Raw genomic sequence first — 17,091 nt, 5'->3', positions numbered from 1 at the left:
TGCAGAAAATCCGCACTCTGCTTTTCCGCACAGATTTTGAGCGGAAAAGCGGAATTTCCTTTATGTGATAATAGCCTCAAAGGGGAAACGGACAGCCGCTTTACTTGCACTAAATAAACTGGGTTATGGTGCGGGGGAACAGGAATAAAACGATGTGTCCCTCACAAGAATCAGTCCTATAGTTTCGAAATTATGGTCCCCCCCCCTGTTGTTCTATTGCTAATGCTCTTCTATGCGCAATGGAGGCAGGGAGCCGGCTTGCTGAGCTCCCTTACCTCTTCTATATGCCGCGAGGGAAAACCTCTCCTTCTCTGGACAGTTCCTGACACGGACAGAGGTGTCAGCAGAGGGCAACTGTGGTCAGACTGGAAAGAACTACACAACTTCCTCTAGAGCATACAGCAGCTAAGTACTGTAAGGATTAAGATTTTTTATATATAGAAGTCATTTACAGATGTGTACAACCTTCTAGGATCAGTTGATTTGAAAAAAATAGTTTTTCTCCTCCGGAGTCCCCCTTTATGCTTAGCGGGCACCTAAGAAATGCAAAGTGGACCTGAATAACCTGTCTGCCTGTCTCTCTGCAGCTTGTTGTGACACTGGCCTGGAATAACCACTCCTACATCAGGAAGCCAAGCGTCACCCGCCCCTCCGGATTGTGTGACACACAGGAACGACCCTGCCCCTCTGTATGCACTGTGCCTGTCTGCAGCCGCTTTGTATTCAGCAGATGTCCGGGGACAAGGCCACTGCCTGCTGCTGAGATCTGGGTAGGTTTCTAGTGCTAAGTTCTGTGACTTTTACTATTGTTAGTGTCTTCTCTATTGTGCTACTTGGTTATATGAAGTTTAGAAAATCCTTGTTGTATCAATACCAGGAGGTATCACTAATTCTCTGTACTAGTAATATCCTAGCTGTCACTGATTTCCTAGCATTGTCCTCCGGTTATTTAGCGCTGTCCTACTTGTTAATGTATTCGGTCTGCGTCATCGGTATTATGTGACATGTAAAGATATGAAACTACAGCAATATCTCTACAGTGCGGTAAACCTCTAAAGTAGTGTTTCCCCATCAGCGGGCCTCCAGCTGTTGCAAAACTACAACTTCCAGCACGCCCGGACAGCCGTTGGCTGTCCGGGCTTGCTGGAAGCTGTAGTTTTGCAACAGCTGGAGGCACGCTGCTGGGGAAACACTACTTTTAAAGAAACAAAGGGGGATATAACCGAGAACCTGCCTGAAAGAGCTTCGTCTGAAAGTGTAGGAGGTTTTGTTTACATTCAGACTATTTTTAGTGTGTTTTGGTCGCTACAGCACATGCATTATGCTAAAGAAATTTTAGCTTTCAGGATACTGTATTTTTTATTTATTATAATTAGAGTTGAGCGAACTTGCCCCGTAGCGAACCTTCCAGCTCGGCTGTTGATTACTTTAGTCTGCGTAAATTATTATAACTAGAGTTGAGCGAACTTACAGTAAATTGACTCGTAGCGAACCTCGTAGCTCGGCTGTTGATTACTTTAGTCTGCGTAAATTAATTCAGCTTTCCAAGGGCTCTGGTTGCCTGGAAAAGTCCGGGATGACAGTAAGGCTGGGCGGTATACCGATTCATACCGAATTTTTTTGGGCTGCACGATAGAAATTTTCCCCCATACCGCGATACTGGTTGGGCCCCTCCCCCTCGGGAATGTATTATCAGCCTAGCGCAGCGCTGTCCCCACATCGGGGAACTAATCCTATGTTTACCCGCCAGCATTGTTCTGCCCCCCCAATTAATGATCAGCCCAGAGGGGTACTACTCGCATATGTCAAGCACTGCCCTCCTCCTCTTTGGGGGGGCCGCCGGGCGCTGGAACTCTATACTGTATGCCAGTGGTCTCCAACCTGCAGACCTCCAGTTGTTGCAAAACTACAACTCCCAGCATGCCCGGACAGCCAACGGCTGTCTGGGCATGCTGGGAGTTGTAGTTTTTCAACAGCTGGAGGTCTGCAGGTTGGAGACCACTGCTGTATACCTATGCCCGCGATGCAAAAGGTACAGGAAAAAAACTTGGGGGGACAGAATAGCGCTGGCGGGTCACATGATTTGGGGGGGTGAGAAAATACCGTGGAACCGCCGTAAGCTAATAAAATACAGTGATGCACATATTTGGTCATACCGCCCAGCCCTAGATGACAGTCTTAGGTCTCTTAGGTCTGTATCCACCTTTTCCAGGCAACTGGAGCCCTTGGAAAGCTGAACTAATTTATGCAGACAAAAGTAATCAACAGCCGAGCTGCGAGGTTCGCTACAAGTTAATTTACTGTAAATTCGCTCAACACTAATTATAAACAGGGATAAAATAGTTAAAAAAATTAATGTTAGCTCAACATAAAAACGTGATTGCCAAGCCGAGGATACTGTGTTGCACAGTGGAGACAAAAAATGGGTAACAGTCCTACTAGGCTAGGGGTGAGAGAGAGGGGAAAGAACAGAAGACAAAATGCAAAGAGTAATAAAATAAAGAAAAGAGAATAAGAGTTTCCAAATTTAAAATAGCATTTATTTAAATAAACTTAGTGGAGTGAGGTCCTTTAGCAGGGCCCTTGCTTTGGACTATTCACGAGATATAAAATATATAAATATACTATGAGAACTGTACTCAAGGGGTGTGTATTATATAGAGATGAGCGAACTTTCAGTAAATTTGATTCGCCACGAACTTTTCGGCTCGGCAGTTGATGACTTTTCCTGCATAGATTAGTTCAGCTTTCAGGTGCTCCCGTGGGCTGGAAAAGGTGGATACAGTCCTAGGAGACTCTTTCCTAGGACTGTATCCACCTTTTCCAGCCCACCGGAGCACCTGAAGGCTGAACTAATTTATGCAGGATAAGTCATCAACTGCCGAGCCGAGAAGTTCGTGACGAAACAAATTTACTGTAAGTTCACTCATCTCTAATTATTAACTCTAATTAGAACTGGACACTGAAATGGGAGTCTTTGCGCTATATTAGGCGCTACAAGTGCTGCAAATATGGATATTTCCTCCGCAACTGGAGATGGATTGTGTATAGTCAATAGCTTGGCAGCACTGTGCCAAAATAAGTTAGTTCGCAGTAGATAATATTTCGTTGCAGCGCTGGATGCACCCTGTTTGGAGCCCACTCTACCCTGACGGCCCAGGGCTACAGTATGAGTGGCTTCAAATTCGGTGGGGGTTATATCTAATTGTCCACAGTTATTGTAATCCTCCATCATTCACTCTCACTGCTATCGAAAAAGGGGAAGTGGCTCCCCGAAACGCGTCTAGCCCGAGAAGTCACCTACCATCACCCCCACTGTGGACACACGGAAGGACTTATACCCTAGGAGCCTCTGATTAGAGAAACACGCTCCATCAGGAACTCTTTCTGCTCCGCTGGCCAGCCGCAGCTAGGATGACTGCATTCAGCCCACGATCGGCATAGCCGGTAAGAGGCACACAGTGCCAAACTCACATTGCGCTGGAGCCTCGCATACCTGTCCCCGTGCCGCCGGGTGATATGGAGGTCCCAAAGCGGAGGATTACAATAACCATTGATCGATGATTCAGGCACTGAGCAGTCATTCGGCGATTGGACACCAGGAGGCAGGTAAGGAGACCCTCCTCATGTCCTATAGCTGTTCGGGATGCCGCGATTTCACCGCGGCGATCAACTTTGAATGCCGCGTCTAAAGGGTTAATTGATCACGGTGCCACGTGCTATTAGTCCCGGCCGTTGTTAGAGGCCGGGCCAGAACCTGCTATGACGTGACACTCCATGTCCCCGTGTTATAGAATGGGAGCGGACTCGGGGCGTACAGGTACGCCCTGGGTCCTTAAGAGGTTTAATATTAAATTTTTATTAATATTTTCAAGTAGACATAGTATTGTTTACTGTTTTTCTGTGTTAAACTTCACATCAGTAGCAATTAAGAATTTTTTTTACTGGAGTTCTTTTAAAACTTTATCGCTAGTGTTTTTGCTTGTGTATGTGGTGCCATAATATTACAAAAAAACACTAAAGCGCATATTAAAGGGGTATTCTGGCCATAGACATTTCATTCCCTATCTAAAGCCTGCTGCTGGGACCCCCCACAGCACTCATTCATTTATGGGACTAGAGACGTGACGATCAGACATCTTATCCCCTATCCTTTGGATAGGAGATAAGATGTCTACGGCTGGAATACCCCTTTAATTAGCTTGTGTATCTGGGTCTCTTTACGAATTTTATTACGGATGCATCTGCTACCGCTGCAAATCCATGCTAGACTGTGGGGCTTAATAGCCAAAACTGACAACTGACCAACAGCCAGGCCAGGGCTTGCATATGTAGTACGCTCATCTGAAACTGGCCTAAGGGTTTATTCACACTACGGAAATTCCATTGTCTTCACTGGGATCTTGTTGAACTGTGCACGCTGCAAAAAATGTTTTCTTCTCTTTAAGGGAAACTCCACTAAAGATAATTTGCATTACAAGTGACAGGACCTTTTTTAGGTTTTGTTCACATGGCGGAATCCGGCAAGAACCTATTGCTTGGAAATTCCAATGGATGCATACGGCGGAATTTCCGTGGCGGAAACATATACTGCTGAAATTCCAGCCTTCACAGAAAGAATTGACCAGTCGTTTTTTTTCATTTTATTTTAATTTTATTTTTGCAAATGTGGAATCCACTAGGAAATGCATTGCAGTCTAGAAGGACACCGCATGTTCTGCTGGTGCCCGCCGTCTGCAGAAGTTTTATGGGCGCTTTGAGATTGCAGGCAGAAATTCCGCTTACTAAAATGTATAGTGTAGTGAATGGGTTTCTGTTCACAAATTCACACTTGGGAATCTTCTTGAAAATTTCCGCCTGAAGAATGATGTTGCTCATTCTTCAGGTGGAAATACTCGCGGAACGCATTGCAGTCTCTTGGAGACTGCAGTGTCCGCGCGGTCCTAGCGCCGACTGATTCAGTTGGCACAGGCCGCACTCAGAATCTCCAGGTGGATATTTTCTGCCCGGAGATTCTGCAGTGTGAACCTAACCTTAAAGGGAGCCTTTCATCACTTTCACCCTTTCTGACCCAGCCAGCCCTGATTGATAAATCTCTACCCATCCCCCCCCCCACCCCCAAACTGGGCAAAATCTGTCAGTCAAGGCCAGAAATCCAGTGCGAGTTACGGTAGCATTCACTTTTCGCCAAAAGTCTGCCATAGTGGCGGGTTGCCAGCGGACCTGTTTAAAGGGGTACTCCAGTGAAAACTTTTATTTTTATTTTAAATCAACTGGTGGCAGAAAGTTAAATATATTCGTAATTACTTCTATTAAAAAAATCTTAATCCTTCCAGTACTTATTAGCTACAGAGGAAATTCCTTTCTTTTTGGAACACTGACATCACGACCACAGTGCTCTCTGCTGACATCTGTCCATTTTAGCAACCGTGCATAGCAGATGTATGTTAAAGGCAGCATAGTGGCTCAGTAGTTAGCATTGCTGCCTTGCGGTGCTGGGGACTTGGGTTCAAATCCCACTAAGGACAACAATAAATATAAATAAATAATAATATAATATTATATTATTATAACATCAGCAGAGAGCATTCCAAAAAGAAAAGAATTTCCTCTGTAGTATTCAGCAGCTACTAAGTACAGGAAGGATTAAGATTTTTTTTAATAGAAGTAATTTACAAATATGTTTAACTTTCTGCCACCAGTTGATTTAAAAGAAAAAGTTTTCACCGGAGTACCCCTTTAAAGTGAAAAGTAGAGCAATAGTTTGTAAGTTCCATTTATGGTATTGGTAAAAATATTCGCAAAAATGTATCTCAAATTTGAGTGGTAACATAGCCTATCATATTTTGGGCCTTCTTTTTATTATTCAAAATTATTATTCAAGATTCAAAATCTTAATTTTTAGTGGTAGTTTGGAAAATAAAAGCAGTAATTTGGTTGCAATGGGCAACTGCTCTACCTTCCCTTTACACTAATTGTAATAAGTCTCCCCCAATCATGGGGCCTAGTTTATCAAAACGATATAGGTAGGATTTATTTTTTTTAACATTTTTTTGGGGTCTTCTACTGCCCCAGCGTTCGGAACATTTAGTTGGGAACTCTGGCTACGGGGGTTGTGACGTTACGGTCAATGCAGGTCTATGGGAGAGGGTGTGGTGGCATAATATTCCGGCGCTAGGACCTCACTGGAATGCGTGGCTATGCTTTCCATGCGGACTCTGCACAAGGAATTAATGTTTTATTCTTTGTGCGGACACTGAAAATGGAATTTCTGTGCCGGAAACATCTGGCACAGAAACTCCGCCGTGTGCATAGAGCAGCAGAATCTCTGATGCAGAAACTTCCAGTGCGGAATGCTGGGAGTTGTAGTTTTGCAACAGCTGGAGATGCATTAGTTAGAAAACACTGCTCTACAAGCTTAGAGTTGTATAGAGCTGTAATGCAGCAATCCTGCAAACATCTAAGGGGGGGTTCTTTTATTGGATAAATGCAGAATCTGACCAGAAAAGTCCCTGGCATTCTCCGTCGGATGCTGTAAATGGGACAGGTTCCATACAGCCCAGTGCATGAGTCAATATGAAGGCAACTTCTAATTTGGCTCCTGTACTTGACATTTTATTTCTGACATGTTTTAATTGCAGGATGTAATGTTAGTTATCCTACTATTCCAGATTGTACCTTTCCTCCTATGACATTAGTCACGTATGCGCATAATCACACCCCATAAAAGTATACCTCCACCATTATAGACCAGGGTGCCTCCAGTTGTTGCAAAATTACAACTCCCAGTCTGGCCATGCTTAGGGTTGTAGTTTTGCAACAGCAGGAGGCACCCTGGTTGGGAAGCACTTATGTAGTTGCATGTTGCACCACTTCTGTGTTAAAATGTATGGACACTTTACAGGCATAGGTTTTTTTTCTAAGACTAATTTACATTTCAGGATTCTCATAAATATTGGTTAAAGGGGTACTCCCCTGCCCCAGCGTCTGGAACATTTAGTTCCTAATGCTGGGTTCGGGCTGTGGGGGTCCTGATGTCACGACCCCCGCAGCCTGCACCCAACATTCGGAACTAAATGTTCCGGATGCTGGGGCAGGGAAGTACCCCTTTAAGAACCCATAGCGTTTGCCTTCTACGACTGCATAAACAAGAAACCCTGAAGTGTGTGACAAGTCTCTCTCATGAGATCTCATTGTATGGTTGATGTCATTGCTTAAACCACATTATCTCGCATAAGGGAGTCCGCCCATCATACTTCTCTAAATAATATTATATCTTTTCCTGTGACAACACTGAAGAAATGACTCTGCTACAATGTAATGTGCACAGCCACTGGTCGTCAGACCACAGGACAAGTGGGGGCATTTATGATTGTCTTCAGAGCTGTAATTGTGTGTGTGTGTGGGCATAGTTGGTGCACATTTGGTGCAGCACGGCCCCTCAGGCAATTTTTATTTTTGGCCCACTTTCTGCTTTACACAATTTTTATTTTTATTTATTTTTTTTTCGCAAAGACCACAAAGTCGAGTTCACCAGCCCAGACTTGGCTAAGCTTTTTGGTGTATGTGAAGAGTGAAATCTCAGATTTTGTGGAGGTCACATTTTCGATCAGTTGCCCTGCGACCATTTAATACATTTTGGTGCGCCTACACATTACCAACACACAAGTGTAGAAAAATGCTTCACTTATACCTTCCCCACCCCCATGGTTCCAGTAATCCATGGCAGGGATTTATCAAATGATTTATGTGTGTGTGTGTTTTTAGTGAGTATAGTTTTGTCGGTGTAAAATTTGCAACTTTTGATTTAGACAATTTTTGTCCTGTTCCTGTCCTGGGTCCCCTCAGTTAGAGTTCCTCCATTCCACAGGGCTCTCCTGCAGGGCTTTACCCTTTGCTCACCTCCTATAAATGGATTGTAAGTGTGTTGTGCATATTGTTAATTGTGTATAAAGTTGTACAAATGTATAGGACCTTCTGGGTTCATGTGATATTGTCATGTGATGTACCCAGAGTTCTCTGGGTTCAGAACCTACAGGCTCTTCCACCAATGGGCTGTAGTCCAGCCTCCTTAGTATATAAGGGGCTGTAGTCTCCAATCTGTACACTACAGCAATACCAAAATTCAAGCACAATTGCAACTAGGCCAAAGCCTAAGGAACCTGCAGCCACTACAAAACCGTGAGTTACCAAGCACTTTACAATTCCTAGTGACTACTATTCCACTCAAAGCATACAATTAGTAGCACAGTGGCCTGCTCAAATCACAAGACTACTAGTCCCAGCAAAGCCTGTGAGCTATCCTGCATCCCGGTTACATCAAGAGAACTGAATAACTGTAAAGACTGTTTTCCTGAGAAGTTCCAGTTATCTCATAATCTTGCTGTGGACATTCCATTATTTTCCTGCCGGTTGTCGGCAGGGTCTCATTCAGAAAACAACCGCACCCTGGCGTCACGACAAATCAAGGGTTAATACCACCAGACCCTGTAACATCATTGCCTCACCCAGTCACCACAACTCAACCTGTCAGAACTTCTGCCGCACTTGGACTGTCTGACTCAAACCCCCCCCCCCCCCCCCCCCACTCCCCATAAGTTACACTGAGCAGCATTTTGTGTGCAGTGTCCAGGGTGCAGGCCTCCTACATACACACTGCCCTTCATGCCTAGTGGAGAAGAGGGGGAAACTGGGGGACCCTGTAGTGCCTATTGTCAAGGAGGAAAGAGGGGAAAATAGTCTGTGCAAGATTACATCATGTGTGGTGCCAGCGTTGTCAGGAAGAAATCGGGGCGGGGGTCCGATCAGTCGGACAGATAGGGGATTTGTTCTATGGCTGCAGTACTCATTTAGTGGCTGTGTTGGATTATTTTTAGGGGACACCACATTAACCTCTTAAGGACGCAGGGCGTATCCATACGCCCGTGGGAATTACGGTCCCCACCGCTAGCCGGTTGGGGACCGGAGCCGGATGCCTGCTGAAATCGTTCAGCAGGCATCCCGGCATATCGCCCAGGGGGGTCATTATGCCCCCCCATGTCGGCGATCAGTCCAGCGATCTGCGGCGATTCCGGGTCAATCGGGTCTCCGGTGACCCGGAATTACTGGCTGTTCGGGGCCGTCTCAGACTGCCCCGAACAGCCAGAGCCTGCAGGGGTGAGGTGGCACTGGTGCCACCTCACGATCGCCCTGATTCGTCGGCCGGATTACCGGCCGACCAATCAGGGCGCCTGCTGCGGGTGTCACTCCCGCACCCGCTCTGCCCCTCTTCCGGAGGGCGTGAGCGGGTGCGGGAAGACGACCCCGGGTGCTGGGGACCCCGATCCCCGGCGTCCATGTTGGGATCGGGGCCCCAGGAGCGACGGCCGCGGCGAGGGACTGTCCTGCGATGGAGCAGCAGCAGGAGGTGAGTTACAGCCTCCTGCTGTTGCTTAGCAACAGCTCCCAGCATGCAAAAAGGGCATGCTGGGAGCTGTAGTTATGCAACAGCAGGAGGCAGACCACAACTCCCAGCATTCCCTTATGGGCATGCTGGGACTTATGGTTTTGCAACAGCTGGAGGCACATTTTTTCTATGGAAAAGTGTACCTTCAGCTGTTTAACTACAACTCCCAGCTTGCACAAACAGCTAAAGTGCATGCTGGGAGTTGTAGTGGTGCATCTGCTGGTTGCATAACTACAACTCCCAGCATGCCCGTTGGCTGTCGGTGACTGCTGAGAGTTGTAGTTTTGCAACAGCTGAAGGCACACTAGTTGTGAAACTTAGTTTTTTTTTTTTACCTAACTCAGTGTTTCACGACCGGTGTGCCTCCAGCTGTTGCAAACTACAACTCCCAGCAGTCACCTTACACCATGCACCGTACATGCTGGGAGTTGTAGTTTTGCAACAGCTGGAGGCACACTGGTATTGAAACACTGAGTAAGGTCACAAACTCCGTGATACATAACCAGTGTGCCTACAGCTGTTGCAAAACTAAAACTCTCAGCATGTACAGTCTGTCAGCGCATGCTGGGAGTTGTAGTTTTGCAACAGCTGGATTCCCCCCCCCCCCCCCCCCAATGTGAATGTACAGGGTACACTCACAGGGGCGGAGGCTTACAGTAAGTATCTGGCTGCAAGTTTGAGCTGCAGCAAATTTTCTGCAACAGCTCAAACTGCCAGCGAGAAACTACTGTGAACCCCCGCCCGTGCGACTGTACCCTAAAAACACTACACTACACTAACATAAAAAGTAAAAAACACTACATATACACATACCCCTACACAGCCCCCCTCCCCAATAAAAATGAAAAACGTCTGGTACTCCACGGTTTCCAAAACGGAGCCTCCAGCTGTTGCAAAACAACTACTCCCAGTATTGTCGGACAGCCGTTGACTGTCCAGGCATGCTGGGAGTTTTACAACAGCTGGAGGCACCCTGTTTGGGAATCACTGGCGTAGAATACCCCTATGTCCACCCCTATGCAATTCCTAATTTAGGCCTCAAATGCGCATGGCGCTCTCTCACTTTGGAGCCCTGTCGTATTTCAAGGCAACAGTTAAGGGTCACATATGGGGTATCGCCGTACTCGGGAGAAATTGGGCTTCAAATTTTGGGGGGTATTTTCTGCTTTTACCCTTTTTAAAAATGTAAAGTTTTTGGGAAAAGAAGCATTTTAGGTAAAAATTTTTTTTTTTTTTTTTTTATATATGCAATAGTCGTGAAACGCCTGTGGGGTATTAAGGTTCACTTTACCCCTTGTTACATTCCCCGAGGGCTCTAGTTTCCAAAATGGTATGCCATGTGTTTGTTTTTTTTTTTTGCGGTCCTGGCACCATAGGGGCTTCCTAAATGCGCCATGCCCCCAGAGCAAAATTTGCTTTCAAAAAGCCAAATGTGACTCCTTCTCTTCTGAGACCTGTAGTGCGCCAACAGAGCACTTTTCACCCCCATATGGGGTGTTTTCTGAATCGGGAGAAATTGGGCTTCAAATTTTGGGGGGTATTTTCTGCTTTAACCCTTTGTATAAATGTAAAGTTTTTGGGAAACCAAGCATTTTAGGTAAAAAATTATTTTTTACATATGCAAAAGTCGTGAATCACCTGTGGGGTATTAAGGTTCACATTACCCCTTGTTACGTTCCCGGAGGGGGTCTAGTTTCCAAAATGGTATGCCATGTGGGGTTTTTTGCTGTTCTGGCACCATAGGGGCTTCCTAAAGGTGACATGCCCTTCAAAAACCATTTGACACTCCTTCCCTTCTGAGCCCTCTTCTGCGCCCACCGAACACTTTACATGGACATATGAGGTATGTGCTTACTCGAGAGAAATTGGGCTACAAATACAAGTAAAAATTTTCTCCTTTTTACCCCTTGCAGAAAATTCAAAAATTGGGTCTACAAGGACATGCGAGTGTAAAAAATGAAGATTGTGAATTTTCTCCTTCACTTTGCTGCTATTCCTGTGAAACCCGTAAAGGGTTAAAACGCTTACTGAATGTCATTTTGAATACTTTGGGGGGGGTGCAGTTTTTATAATGGGGTCATTTATGGGGTATTTCTAATATGAAGACCCTTCAAATCCACTTCAAACCTGAACTGGTCCCTGGAAAAAAAGCGAGTTTCAAAATTTTGTGAAAAATTGGAAAATTGCTGCTGAACTTTGAAGCCCTCTGGTGTCTTCCAAAAGTAAAAATTCATACAATATGTCTACTTTATATTTGCATCATAAAATTTATATGTGAATAAAAAAATAATTTTGAATATCCATCCCCCTTACAAGCAGAGAGCTTCAAAGTTAGAAAAATGCAAAATGTTCAAATTTTTCATCAAATTTTGGGATTTTTCACCAAGAAAGGATGCAAGTTACCAAAAATTTTTACCACTAAGTTAAAGTAGAATATGTCACGAAAAAACAGTCTCGGAATCAGAATGATAACTAAAAGCATTCCAGAGTTATTAATGTTTAAAGTGACAGTGGTCAGAATTGCAAAAAATGGCCGAGTCCTTAAGGTGAAAAAGGGCTCAGTCCTTAAGGGGGTTAAATAATGTTATACAGGCAGTGCACTCGTTACTTTACATTGTAGCAGAGGGTCATTTCTTCAGTGTTGTCATACAAAAAGAATACATTTATTTTAAAAAATATAAGTGGTGTACTCTATTATGGTATACATGTATGCAGAGCACCGCCGGGCAGGCTATAGGTTTTACAGATCTATAGCACACTTATTACCCTGTTTCCCCGAAAACACACCCTTGCCCGAAAATTAGCCCTAGCTGGATTATCGGGGTGGGCTGCAATATAAGCCCTACCCCGAAAATAAGATCTAGGCAATGCCTGGGCTGCACATTTTAACTTTCCTTCGTCCGCTGTTTCCCTGTTGCTAAGGAACCGGCCTCATGGTCCCTCCGCTGTTCTTGTCGCTTCCTGGTGTTGGGACCTCACAGAGCCTTCAGCCTATCTCCGGCCGCAGCGATGTCCCGCCTTGGCCGATGATGGGCTGAGCCCACTGTCATGTAAGAAACCGGCCGGCTTTTTACATGACAGTGGGCTCAGCCTATCATCGGCCAAGGCGGGACATCGCTGCGGCCGGAGATAGGCTGAAGGCTCTGTGAGGTCCCAACACCAGGAAGCGACAAGAACAGCGGAGGGACCATGAGGCCGATTCCTTAGCAACGGGGGAACGGAGGATGAAGGTAAGTTAAAGTTTGTTTTTTAATATTTGCAACTGGGCACAGGAATACTAAGTACAGCGCAGCGGCTGATAATTATTTGGCATATGGGTGACATACGGTACGATTAGTCCCCCAATGTGGGGTGCAGCACTGGGCTAATAAACTGGCGGGGGGGGGGGGGGGGGTGTAAGGGGACATTGGGGGGGGCAATGTGCGGTATGTTCAATGTACATACCGTAAATAAATAAGCCCTACCCTGAAAATAAGCCCTAGTGTGTTTTTCGTGACTAAAATTAATATAAGACCCGGTCTTATTTTCGGAGAAACACAGGGTTTCTGGCTGGCTGTACTTTTCTGCTGTGGATTGAATCATTGCAAATGTGCTGCAAGAATTGTCACCTCCTGAATTCACCCTATAAATGAATTGGGGCAGTCCTGCTCATGGTGTGGCAATGTTCTCGACTACTTAAAGGAGTACTCTGGAGCAAAATATTTATTGCACATTGTAAAGCTCGCCCAAAGTTATATAATATCCTAAATTACCTCCGTTGCGCTAACTGCACGCATATACGACTTTTCGGAAAACCGGAAGTGCAGCCAGTATCTCACAATTATGAATTTCGTTCCCCAGTATTCGGCCTCCCGCCCATCTTCGTAACGAAACGTCATCACTGTAAAGGTCCTTCCCCGCTCCCATATTTTACATATTCATATATTCCTCGTTTGCGCAGCAGTCATTGGCTGGACTGCGCAAACAACTCTGAATGCCTCCCGCCTATCACATGAAGCTGAGCGCGCCGACGCACTCAGCATTTCCCCGGGACCGAACATGTGACCACTCCTGGCCAATTATATCCCGGTTAGTTACGCTGCCGTAACTAACAGGGATATTCTTCAAACAAGTTACACATGATTTCAATGTGTAACGTTTCAAAGGGGCGGGTTTAATATAATTACTAGGGAGGGGAAAGGATGAGGTAGAGGAGGGGGTGAGAAGGACTGAAGCACGGAGGGACTGGAAGCTGGAGCAAGGCAGCATGGGGGATGACGATTTTTACGTCATCCTCCACACCACCATAACCCGGAAGAACCGGGAAATTCGCGGTGCTGCCACGGGAAAACGGCCAGACCGACTTCTGAAAGGAGGACATTGATAGAAAGGTACAGCCGCGGGGAACATTTTGGGCTAAAAGAATTGTGCACCATAGTACTCCTTTAAAGGGGTACTACCGTGGAAAACTTTTTTTTTTTTTTAAATCAACTGGTGCCAGAAAGTTAAACAGATTTGTAAATCACTTCTAATAAAAAAATCTTAATCCTTCCAGTACTTTTTAGGGGCTGTATACTAAAGAGAAATCCAAAAAAAGAAATGCATTTCCTCTGATGTCCTGACCACAGTGCTCTCTGCTGACCTCTGCTGTCCACTTTAGGAACTGTCCAGAAAAGCATGTTTGCTATTGGGATTTTCTCCAGTTCCAAAAATGGACAGCAGAGAGCACTGTGGTCAGGACATGACAGGAAATGCCTTTCTTTTTTGGATTTCTCTTTAGTATACAGCCCCTAAAAAGTGCTGGAAGGATTAAGATTTTTTTTTTTAATAGAAGTGATTTACAAATCTACAAAAACAAAGCTAAGCATGCACTCGCCACCGGTAAGCTGCTGCAGGCTCAGAGTCCGGGATCACCACGGCATAGACGGTAAGGGGCGCTCAGAGGCTACGCCGGCATAGCCTCTGAGCGCCCCTTACCGTCTATGTCTATGCCGTGGTGATCCCGGACTCTAAGCCCGCAGCAGCTTACCGGCAGTGAGTGCATGCTTATCTTTGTTTTTGTATATTTTGGTACTTTACCTTGTGCGTGCACCCCGCAGGTGCTGCTTACCCATTGAAGTGAGTCCGGACGCTCCTAGCGGTTAACTTGCGGTATCGTATATTTGCATTTTTCCACCTATTTGGTTTGCTACCTGGTGTGATCTCTCCTTCTTGGATTTTCTATGATTTACAAATCTGTTTAACTTTCTGGCACCAGTTGATTTAAAAAAATAAAAATTTTTTTTTTACATTTCCACGGTATACCCCTTTAAACCTGCCAAACACTTTTCACCCAGATGATTCACAGCAATGTAGATCAGCCAGCCGCTCGCCACAGAACACTATGGAAATAGCATGTGACTATAAACTAAAGTCACATGCCATGAGCTGCATTCATGTTCAGCAAAGTGTTTCTATAGGCATAGATAGGACTGAATCACTGCAACAAGTCCAGAATACAGTGTTATGACTATATGAATATATAATCTGCAAACCAAATTCTTATGGCATTGAATCGCCTAAGATGGTGATCTCCCTTAAATTACATCAAAGTATCCCCTAGACCAGTGGTCTTTAACCTGCAGACCTCCAAATGTTGCAAAACTACAACTCCCAGCATGCACGGACAGCCAACGGCTGTCCGTGCATGCTGGGAGTTGTAGTTTTGCAACATCTGGAGGTTTGCAGGTTGAAGACCACTGCCCTAAACTTTATTTATGGCTTATGCAGCACCTATTAAAAGCACAATGCAAGAACTGTATGGGCTCATTCACACGGCAAAAGATCTGCCCGTAAAAAAAAAAAATATATATTCTGTGTGAATGTTCTGAATCAGTCAGCACTAGGACCGCTTGGAAATGCGTTGCTGTATAATAGGTCCATACAGAAATTGAATTTCCACCGCAGAAATTCTGCCATGTGCACGGTGCAGCAGGATCCCATTGAAAACCATGGGAGGCTGCTGCACTGGAATTTGTTTTACACACTTGTTTTACATTCTGCCATGTGAGCTATGGATAATTTACACCCCTGTGCCTCCAGCTGTTGCAAAACAGCTGTCTGGGCAATCTGGAAGTTGTAGTTTTGCCACAGCTGAAAGCACACGAAGAAACCCTGACCTATACATCCACCATTTGAATTGTTTTTCAAGGCATTGGCATAGCTAGAAAGGGCGATGCGGGTCGTGTACCCTGATTTCCTGTTAGTAACGCCACCTATACCTTGTTAAATTGCCCTTCCTCTTAATCTAAACAATTTAAGTGAATCTCTGCCTTTTTTATTTTTTTATTTTTTTTTTAAACAAAATATTTTATCTAGTAGGGCAGTGTTTCCCAACCAGGGTGCCTCCAGCTGTTGCAAAACTACAACTTCCAGCATGACCGGACAGCCTTCGGCTGTCCGGGCATGCTGGGAGTTGTAGTTTTGTAACATTTTGGAGGCATCCTGGTTTGGAAACGCTGCTGTAGTCACATGCTGACCTTTGTGGCTGAAAGTCATCACCGACATGGGACACTAACTTCTGCAATTCGTACAATGGTATGTAATGTCTGTGCTCTGATCACAATAGGCATCACGTCAGTAGAATAGGAAGCGCAATTGTTAAGAACTGCAAAAATTTGTAACCACACGTATGGTTGGTATTGCCTAATAGCGAATCGCACATGACTAAGCCTAATGCTTAACCACATGCACTTGGCCATAGGATGGATCTGATTAAGACAGTCAAGCCACAGCTGGAGATGTAGAATTCCTATAATATGATTGAATATTTAAGTAATTGTTAAATAGGCACTGTCATTGAAACAAATTTTGCTATTGAACTCCTTTATGGTAAAAAAAATTAAATAAATAAATAAAATAAAAAAAATTATTTAAAGGGTCACTCTCATTAAAACTAATTTTTGCTATTGCACTCCTTATGGTAAATGAAAAAAATATTTCTAATCTACTTTGTTAAAACATAGAAAATTTCATTTTTTTTTAAATTTGTGCTTAAAAAAAGCTCAAGAGCACATTTTCCCCCAACTCGTACACAGACTTTGGACCAAAGTCCAAACACAGGAAGTGCAGCCTGGAGTGCTGAGGGGTGTGTGTCTAGCCTCATCCAATCATAGCTCCTCTCACACATAACTGCCATATGCTGTTGGTTGGATACCCCCACCTCAGCACTCCAGACGGCACTTCCTGTGTTTGGACTTTGGTCCAAAGTCTGTGTATGAGTTGGGGGAAAATGTGCTCTTGAGCTTTTTTTTTAAGCACAAATAAAACATAGAAAATTTAATTTTTTTTTAAATTTTTTTTTTTTAACCAAAGTACATAAGAAATATTTTTCATTTAGCATAAGTAGTGCAATAGTAAAAATTAGCTTTAATGAGAGTGCGCATTTAAGACTTTCTATGTTTTATGTGTTTAAAAAAAGCTGCCACTAGGTGTCTCCCTACTTATCCAGAGCACATTTCCCCCGATCTTTTGCACAGACTTTGGACTCCTGCTGGCCTGGCAAAAGTCAAAAATCAGGAAATGCAGTCTGGAGTGCTGAGGGGGATGTGTGTAGCCTTAGCCAATCATAGCTCATCTCACACTGAACTGCTCTTAACTGTGTGTATCAGAGTGAGGGAGGAAGTTCT

At 44.6% G+C, this 17,091-nt stretch overlaps 1 protein-coding gene across 1 annotated transcript in view; it reads left to right on the top strand.

Annotated features, from left to right (window-relative positions):
- Nucleotides 1-582: 582 nt before the first annotated feature.
- Nucleotides 583-17,091, top strand: part of PLD3 (phospholipase D family member 3) — a 35,863-nt gene continuing 19,354 nt past the window's right edge. Inside the window, exon 1 of the mRNA XM_056540832.1 lies at nucleotides 583-770. The gene's annotated coding sequence lies outside the window, so the exon portion shown is untranslated. The remainder of the gene's footprint in view (nucleotides 771-17,091) is intronic.

The sequence above is a fragment of the Hyla sarda genome, chromosome 9, assembly GCF_029499605.1.
Source record: "Hyla sarda isolate aHylSar1 chromosome 9, aHylSar1.hap1, whole genome shotgun sequence".
Classification (NCBI taxonomy): Eukaryota; Metazoa; Chordata; class Amphibia; order Anura; family Hylidae; genus Hyla; species Hyla sarda.
The sequence above is the reverse complement of the archived record's forward strand: the minus strand, read 5'-3'. Positions and strand labels throughout refer to the sequence as shown.